Below are 10000 nucleotides of genomic sequence, written 5' to 3'. Positions count from 1 at the left end.
CAACCCCCAAGTAAAGAACTGTACAAATAACGAAGAAAGTAATAGATTTAGATAGGAAGCAACATAAAATAAACCAAATTTGATACACGAATATTAGGTTTGATACCTGCTACTAATTCTTCCTCCGCTCGGTAAATCAAAAGGTAATCTCTCGCATTCCGCTAGAGAAGAAATTAGAAAACGATAAACCCTATTGGTGACGCCACAAATTCCATCCCAAAACCATATTTTGATTAGCCTCAACTATATCAACTATACTTGAACTGTTAGATAATTATAGTCGATGATAACATCACTTTTTACATCGCTAGTCCAAAACCGTACATGAGATTTTCACCTCATACGGCTCCTCGTGGGTCACAAATAAATTTTAGGACCGAATCAAGATTATTTATCTTCGTATGGTTGTAGAATAGATAGAGAAAAATAGATTGGAAGGTCCAAAATTATACCAATGGAATTACATGCGCTATATTACAAGAATAAAAAAAGTGCTTCTGAATTGATCTCGCCCATTCATAATTTCAATTTTTATTTGTTAAGTAATAACTTAAGCCTTCAATAAAATACTTCTTGTAGAATATCAATAGATATTTCAACCCATTGTTTTCTATTACGAAAAAAATGAAACATTCCATTAGCTCATAAGCCCCTCCCCCCTCGGAAATAGTTTCTATTTCTATGTTTCTTTCTTCCTCACTTTCCCCCACTTCTTCCGGTTCGGAAATTCCTTTCAGTTTCTTAGTTAGAATGGGTGACGGTATTACGCCTAAATAGTAAACACGGTAATAAATAACGAGAATACTAAAGATTAGAGCCATAGAATTTCTAAATTCGATACAAGATACTTATTAGATCGAATAAGTACATTAGACCTAATTAAATTATTTTGTTGTATCCGGACTAATACCAACCCAACCCATTTCATCAATAAAATATGACCAATTAACCAACCAACAAAACTACTTGTTACAAATAACATATTGTTGTTGCATCGAAACATATAGATGTTGACTAATCGCTATTATTTATTTAGTTATTATTTATTTTTATTTCTATTTTTATTTCTATTTAGTTATTATTTAGTTATTATTTATATTTAGTATATTTAGAATTTATTATTTATTATAATATTTAATTTAAGTTAAATAGAAAATTAATAATTTAATTTAAGTATAATTAAAATAAATTATTAAGGATTCAAATCTCACGTCTTAAATAAAATGAATGGACTAGAATCGGTAGATCCTATAAAACTCGATAGTATGGTAGAAAAAATATGAATCTTTCTACCATCCTATAAAACTCGATAGTATGGTAGAAAAAATATGAATCTTTCTACCATACTATCTATATCTATTATTGTAATGTAGAAAGATACAAGCTTAATATAGATGAATCCACAATATGTATCTTCATACATGTCGATATCAATTAAATATATGTCTTGTACATAGTATCTCAATTTTATTTCTTCGCTTGATCTATTTTATTTGTGTTGATTTCAATTAATCAAATAATTGAAAGGCAAGTCTTACGATTTTATAATTCTTTCATTTCATGGATTTGATTTTTTGGTGGATACTGAGATTCCTATTAAAATAATCGAAATGAAGGAAAAATGGAATGGAATAGGCATATATTAATTAAATTAATAAAAAAAAGAAAACCAAGTAATCTTTTTGTTGAACATTCCAAAGAAGTAATTAGTTGAGCAACTGACGAGATGATCCAAAGAGTTCTATGGTAACTTTTCTTCGTATTTCGTTTGAAAAAAGGGTATACCTACCGATTTTGAATTTAACTTCTTTGATCCATGATATGAAATGAGTCAATAAAGCATTTCATAAATGAAATTCAAATAAAACAGGGGGTAAGTGTCTAATATGTGACTACACTAAGGCAAGATCTTATTAAAATTAAATTAAATAAAAAAGACTTTTTTCTCTTTGAACGATAAAGAGGAGGAAATAAAACAAGCAAATCTGAGAAAACAAAGGGGTTCCTTGTCCCTCATTGTCCGTTCATAACTCGGTAAGAGTGGTTCATCAAAATAGAAAATTTAGGAAGAATTCTTTTTTATTGCCTATCATCCGGATCCCTTTTACTTTGAAATACTGAACATGGGGATTATTGAAATGTTTATTTGATTTTGATTGAAAAGGTGTTATTCATAGAATACATTACTCCACTAGAATCCAAGAATTTGAAATGAAGACTAATAAAATAGTTAAAATAAAAAAGGCTTTGCAAAGCGATCTAGAAAACAATTGATACGGTTTGATTCCTCAACCCCAATTAGGAGTACCCTAGAGCCCACTTCTTCCCCATACTACGAGTGAAAGGGAAAATGTAAAGACTACCATTAAAGCATTCAAGCAAGACTTACTATATCCATGTGTATTATGTCCCTATCTCTATGAATATGAAACAAATATGAAGGAATTCAATTTTTCCATTATTGTTCACTAATAATAGTGGAATTCTTGGCGCAGAGTCAAAAGAAAAGGGAATTGTGACACGCCACCGTTGATGAATCACTTGATAAATCCGCTTATAACAAGCTCTTATATGATTTCGAGTAAAATCGAGAACCATTAAGCACAAGCAAAATCTTGTGATAACACTTTTGGAAGTATCAAAGAATGTTACTCACATGTATCAATAATAAGACTTATTCTTTCTTTTGGTGTCCCTCATTAAGTAAAAGCCAATTATCTATCAATCTAATATTAATTGGATGCTGAACACTCGAGACTTTCATCCGTCAGTATACAAAGTATCTTCCAACCCTTCTACAACCATTCATTAGTTAATTAGACACTCCGTTATCCAATCTAATTCAAGACTCCTCTAGTAGCCACTCCATTAGTAAGGGGCTCCCATATCAAGATTCTTGATTCCTTCCACTACTTTAGTTTTCCTTGAATCCTAGGCGTTAGGAGGCGTTAGGATTTGAGTTTTGTTGATCGGCGACACGGATTTGAGCGGGGAATAAGGGATTTGCGGTCCCATATTACCGCTTCGGCCATGTCGCCAAAAGGTTACAAACAAAAAAGGAGAGTATCTCCTTTTCTTTTCATTTTAGATCGGATCCATACCTTCAATTGGTTATAGTATCTCAAGACACACAATATCTAAAACTTTCCCTTTCTTTTCTATTGAAAAAGAAAATGTGGATTCTCGATTACAAAAGTAAAATTCGGGACAAATAAATTGGAACCATTAACTATTATTTGCAAATTTATGGACGATTCTTCTTCACTTGTCTTTTCTAATGGTATAAGAAAATCAAGCTGGATACATAACTAAATTGATTTTTTTCAATAAAAAAACTTTCTTAATTTCAAGTATATTATAATAATATAACAGCAATTATGAGTCTATGTAAACCCCAGAGCATAAGTTGTTACACGTTATAGTTATCTAATGAGGTATTTTATCTATCTAGATATGATGTCCATAGGGAATCAAGAAGAAATTATCGTGTTTCAATTTTTCATTGAATAGATTAAAATAAAAGAAAAAATAGAATTTTTGATAGAGCACGCCATGTAGAGCTCGTGGTCCGAAGGCGTGGGTTTGTGCGCCAAAAGGCGCCGTTCGATCGCTAGGATCGAATCCCCTATAATTTGATTTTCTTGATACGGATAGGGACCCCTTGTGGGGGGTGATTCGATGGACGACTTCGTTCCCGGGGAGGTACTTGATTAGCGGCGACTGCGTCCCGATTAAAGCTTATTCACCGACGTGTTTGCTGCTTTGAGGTCGACGTCTTTCGCTTTGGTTGTTGGCCAACTCTCAATATAACATTGATGCCGAAAGAATCAAGATCGAATTATTGGAGCTTCTTTGGGCGGAAGGGCCGGACTCGGAAGAGGAAGATGTCCACCCCACTCGAGTCCGAAGAAAAGCAAAAAACCAAAGAAACTCCTAGCAAAGTCGAAATCATCTCAGATAGGAAAGAGCGTAAGATAAAAGCCAAAATCACTAACAAAATGGATTAGCAACAAAAGAATCCAATTCTTTTTTATTTATTTCCGATATAAAATAATGAAAAGGAAGTTTTCCAATCATTGACTCAAACCCATTGGCGAAGTCCACTCGGCGGAATAAGGGGTATTTATGGCGAGCAGGCCAATCGGTATTTCACAATAAAGTGATAGATGGAAGCGCCATTAAGCGGCTTATTAGCGATTAATAGATCACTTGAATGGCATATACATCACACATCTGGATCAAGTAAAAGCTATGGGTTTCCGAAAGAAGCCACCGCTACATCCATTTCATTAGGAATTGATGATCTTTTAACGATACCTTCTAAGGGATGGCTAGTCCAAGATCTTTGAACAACAAAGTTTGATTTTGGAAAAACACCATCTTGATCAATCCGGAGATCGTTTGATTCCATTAGTAATGAGGATTCGAATATCACACATTGATCAATCAAAGAGAGATTCAACAACTAAAAGAAAGATCGATTCTTTGGGATCCTTCCTTTCTTCAAGCGGAACGAGCGGAGATAGAATCGGACCGATTCCTAAGTGCCTTTCGGATATTCCTCAATGTCCGGCTATTCACGGAACGTGAGAAGCGGATGAATAATCATCTGCTACGGAAGAAATCGAAGAATTTCTTGGGAATCCTACAAGATCCATTCGTTCTTTTTCTCGATAGATGGTCGAACTTCATCAGGTTCGAACCCTCTTGAGAGGTCCACTAGGGATCGAAATTGTTGAAGAAAGAACAAGATGTTTCTTTTGTCCCTTCCAGCGATCGGAAAATAAAGAAATAGTTAATATATTCAAGATAATTACGTATTTACAAAATACCGTCTCAATTCATCCTATTTCATCGGATCCGGATGTGATATGGTTAGAAGGATGAACTAGGCGGTTCAATAAGATTTCATTCTTGAACAAAATCCATTTTTGATTTATTTCATCTATTCCATGACCGAGCAGGAGGGATACACGTTACACCACGATTTTGAATCGGAAGAGATTTCAAGAAATGGCGATCTATTCACTCTATCAATAACCGAGCCGGATCCGGTGTATTATAAGGATTTGCCTTTTCTATTGATTCCTACGGATTGGATCAAAAACAATTCTTGAATGAGGTATTCAACTCGAGGATGAATCGAAAAAGAAATCTTTATCGGCTCTACCTCCTATTTTTATGAAGAAAATGAATCTTTTATCGAAGGATCGAGAAAAAAATGGGTCCGGATCTCTGCGGGAATGATTTGGAAGATCCAAAACCAAAAATAGTGGTATTTGCTAGCAACAACATAATGGAGGCGATCAATCAAGATAGATTGATTGAAATCGATTCAAATCCAATATAGCACCTATGGGTACATAAGAAATGTATTGAATCGATTCATTAAAAGAATCGATCCGATCGCAACTTCGAATATGGAATTCAAAGGGATCAAATAGGAAATGATACTCGAATCATAGAACTATAATGAAATATCGATCAACCAACATTTATCGAATTTGAAAAGAGTCGGAAGAAATGGTTCGATCCTCTTATTTTGATTTCTCGGATCGAGAGATCCATGAATCGGGATCCTAATGCATATAGATACAAATGGTCCAATGGGAGCAAGAATTTCCGGAGCATTTGGAACATTTCGTTCGAAGCGGAAAGAGCCGTTTTCAAGTAGTGTTCGATCGATTACGTATTAATCAATATTCGATTGATTGGTGCGAGGTTATCAACAAAAAGATTTGTCTAAGTCACTTCGTTTCTTTTTGTCCAAGTTACTTCTCTTTTGTCCAAGTTGCTTCTCTTTTGTCTAACTCACTTCCTTTTTCTTTGTGAGTTTAGAATATCCCCATTCATAGGTGCGAGATCCACATCTATGAATTGAAAGGTCCGAATGATCAACTTTGCAATCGGTTGTTAGAATCAATAGGTCTTCAAATCGTTCATTTGAAAAAATTGAAACCTTTCTTATTGGATGATCATAATACTTCTCAAAACCGAAATTCTTGATCAATGGAGGAACAATATCACCATTTTGGTCAATAAGATACCAAAGTGGATGATTGACTCATTCCATACTAGAAATAATCGCAGAAATCTTTTGATAACATGGATTTCTCAATGATATCCCACGATCAAGACAATTGGTGAATCCGTGAAACCATTTCATAGAAGTTCATTGATATCTTCTTTTATAAAGCAAATCGACTTGATTCTTGAATAATCCACATCACTTCGCTTCTATTGTAACAAAAGATTCCCTTTTATGTGGAAAAGGCCCATATCAATAATTATGATTTTACGTATGGACAATTCCTCAATATCTTGTTCATTAGCAACAAAATATTTTCTTTGTGCGGTGGTAAAAAAACATGCTTTTTGGGAGAGATACTATTTCACCTTCACCAATCGAGTCGCGGTATCTAACATATTCATATCTAATGATTTTCCACAAAGTGGTGACGAAAGGTATAACTTGTACAAATCTTTCCGGTTTGCAATTCGATCCGATCCATTAGTTCGTAGAGCTATTTACTCGATTGCGAGACATTTACGAACACCTCTAACGAGAGGGACAAATAGTCAATTTTGAAAGAACTTATTGTCAACCTCTTTCAGATATGAATCCATCGATTGAAGAGAAGAACTTGCATCGAGATCTCAATTTCAATTCAAACATGGGTTTGATTCACACCCATGTTCGAGAAATATTTACCATCCGAAAAGCGGAAAAAGCGGAGTCTTTGTCTAAAGAAATGCGTTGAGAAAGGGTGGATGTATAGAACCTTTCAACGAGATAGTGCTTTTCAACTCTCTCAAAATGGAATCTATTCCAAACATATATGCCATGGTTCCTTACTTGACGAGTACAAATATCTAAATTTGATATTTTTAGATACTTTTCGGACCTATTACCGATACTAAGTAGCAGTCAAAAATTTGTATCCATTTTCATGATATTATGCATGGATCGGATATATCATGGCGAATTCTTCGAAAAAATTGTGTCTTCCACAATGGAATCGATAAGTGAGATTTCGAGTAAGTGTTTACATAATTTTCTTACGTCCAAGAAATGATTCATCGAAATAATGAGTCACCATTGATATCGACACATCGAGATCGCCAAATGTTAGGAGTTCCTCTATTCAATCTTTTCCTTCTTCTTGTTCTTTGGATATCTCGTTCGTACACATCTTCTCTTTGTTTCCAGAGCCTATAGTGAGTTCTGAGACGAGTTGAAAAGGTCAAATCTTTGATGATTCCATTATACATGATTGAGTTAAAAACTTACGGATAGGTATCCTACATCTGAATCAATTCTTTACGGTTAAAGAATCTCTTTCTAGTTGCTCTGGAACAATTAGGAGATTCTCTAGAAGAAATACGGGGTTACGCTTTTGGCGGCAACATGCTATGGGGTGGTGGTCCCGCTTATGGGGTCAAATCAATACGTTCTAAGAAGAAATATTTGAATATCAATCTCATCGATATCATCGATCTCATAAGTATCATACCAAATCCCATCAATCGAATCATTTTTTAGAAATACGAGACATCTAAGTCATACAAGTAAAGAGATCTATTCATTGATAAGAAAAAGAAAAACGTGGCGGTGATTGGATTGATGAGAAAATAGAATCTGGGTCGCATGACGGTGATTCGATTGATGATAAAGAAAGAGAATTCTTGGTTCGAGTTCTCCACCTTAACGACGAAAAAAGGATTGATCAAATTCTATTGAGTCGACTCATAGTGATCATTTATCAAAGAATGACTCGGTTATCAAATGATTGAACAACAGGGACCAATTTACTTACGATACTTAGTTGACATTCATAAAAAGTATCTAATGAATTATGAGTTCAATACATCTGTTTAGCGAGAAGGCGGATATTCCTTGCTCATTATCGACAATCACTTATTCACAAACTTCGTGTGGGGCTAATAGTTTTCATTTCCGTCTCGTGGAAAACCCTTTTCGCTCAACTTAGCCTATCTCCCTCTAGGGTATTTTAGTGATAGGTTCTATAGGGCCGGACGATCCTATTTGTTCAAATACCTAGCGACAAACTCCTATGTTCCTTTCATTACGGTATTTACGAACAAGTTCTGGATAACAAGCTTAAAGGTTTTCTTATTGATGATATCGATATTGATGATAGTGACGATATTGATGCTAGTGGCGCTATTGATGATAGTGGCGCTATTGATCGTGACCTTGATCGTGAATGGAGCTTCTAACTATGATGAATCGTTAACTATGGATATGATGTCGGAAATAGACCGATTTTATATCACCCTTCAATTCGAACTAGCAAAAGCAATGTCTCCTTGCATAATATGGATTCCAAACATTCATGATCCGGATGTGAATGAGGCGAATTACTTATCCTCGGTCTATTAGTGAACTATCTCTCCAAGGATTGTGAAAGATGTTCCACTAGAAATATTCTTGTTATTGCTTGACTCATATTCCCCAAAAGTGGATCCCACTCTAATAGCCCGAATAAATTAAATACATGTATTAAGATCTGAAGGCTTCTTATTCCACAACAACGAAAGCACTTTTCACTCTTTCATATACTAGGGATTTCACTTGGAAAGAAAATGTTCCATACTAATGGATTCGGGTCCATAACCGTGGGTTCCAATGCACGAGATCTTGTAGCACTTACCAATGAGGCCCTATCGATTAGTATTACACGAAGAAATCAATTATAGACACTAATACAATTAGATCGCTCTTCATAGACAAACTTGGGATTTGCGATCCCGGTAAGATCGATTCGAGGATCATGGGATCCTTTTCTATCGATATAGGAAGAACATTGTACAAAATGTACTTCTAAGTAATTGCCCTTAGATCCTATATCTATCTATATGAAGAAGAAATCATGTAACGGGGATTCTTATTTGTACAAATGGTACTTGAGCTTGGAGCGAGCATGAAGAAATTAACGATACTTCTTTATCTTTTGAGTTGTTACTGGGATCGGTCGCTCAAGACCTTTGGTCTCTACCGGACCGATGAAAAAATGGGATCACTTCTTATGGGTTCGTTGAGAATGATTCGATCTAGTTCATGGCCTATTAGAAGTAGAAGGCGCTCGGTGGGATCCTCACAGACGAGAAAAAGATTGCGGTCGGTTTGATAATGATCGAGTGACATTGCTTCTTCGGTCCGAGCCGGGAATCCTTATATATGATGCAAAATGGATCTTGTTCTATCGTTGATCGAGAAATCTCTATGAAAATACGAATCGGAGTTTGAAGAAGGGAAGGAGAAGGAGTACTCGACCATAATAGATAGAGGAGGATTTATTCAATCACATAGTTTGGGCTCCTAGGATATGGCGCCCTTGGGGCTTTCTATTTGATTGTATCGAAGGCCAAATGAATTGGGATTTCCTATTGGGCGGGTCATTTCGGGCAAGCGGATCATTTATGATGAAAAGGATGAGCTTCAAGAGAATGATTGGCATTCTTGCAGTGGAACCATGCGATTACCGAGCACGAGATAGATCTTCCAAAGAACAAGGCTTTTTTCGAATAAGCCAATTCATTTGGGATCCTGCGGATCCACTCTTTTCCTATTCAAAGATCAGCCCTTTGTCTCGTGTTTTCACACCGAGAATTCTTTGCGAGATGAAGAGATGTCAAAGGGCTTCTTACTTCCCAAACAGATCCTCCTACATCTATATATAAACGCTGGTTTATCAAGAATACGCAAGAAAAGCACTTCGAATTATTGATTCATCGCCAGAGATGGCTTAGAACCAATAGTTCATTATCTAATGCTAATGGATTTTTCCGTTCTAATACTCCATCCGAGAGTTATCAGTATTTATCAAATCTGTTCCTATCTAACGGAAGACTATTGGATCAAATGACAAAGACATTGTTGAGAAAAAGATGGCTTTTCCCGGATGAAATGAAAATTGGATTCATGTAAGAGGAGAAAGGTTTCCCATTACTTAGCCGGAAAGATATGTGGTCATGA

At 35.5% G+C, this 10000-nt stretch overlaps 1 pseudogene; it reads left to right on the top strand.

The window, feature by feature from the left end:
• LOC128033846 (protein Ycf2-like) overlaps positions 1–10000 on the top strand; it is an 11757-nt pseudogene that overhangs the window by 1602 nt on the left and 155 nt on the right.

Source organism: Gossypium raimondii, chromosome 2, assembly GCF_025698545.1.
Source record: "Gossypium raimondii isolate GPD5lz chromosome 2, ASM2569854v1, whole genome shotgun sequence".
Taxonomy (NCBI): domain Eukaryota; kingdom Viridiplantae; phylum Streptophyta; class Magnoliopsida; order Malvales; family Malvaceae; genus Gossypium; species Gossypium raimondii.
Note: the sequence above shows the minus strand (reverse complement) of the source record. Positions and strands in the feature narration are given on the sequence as shown.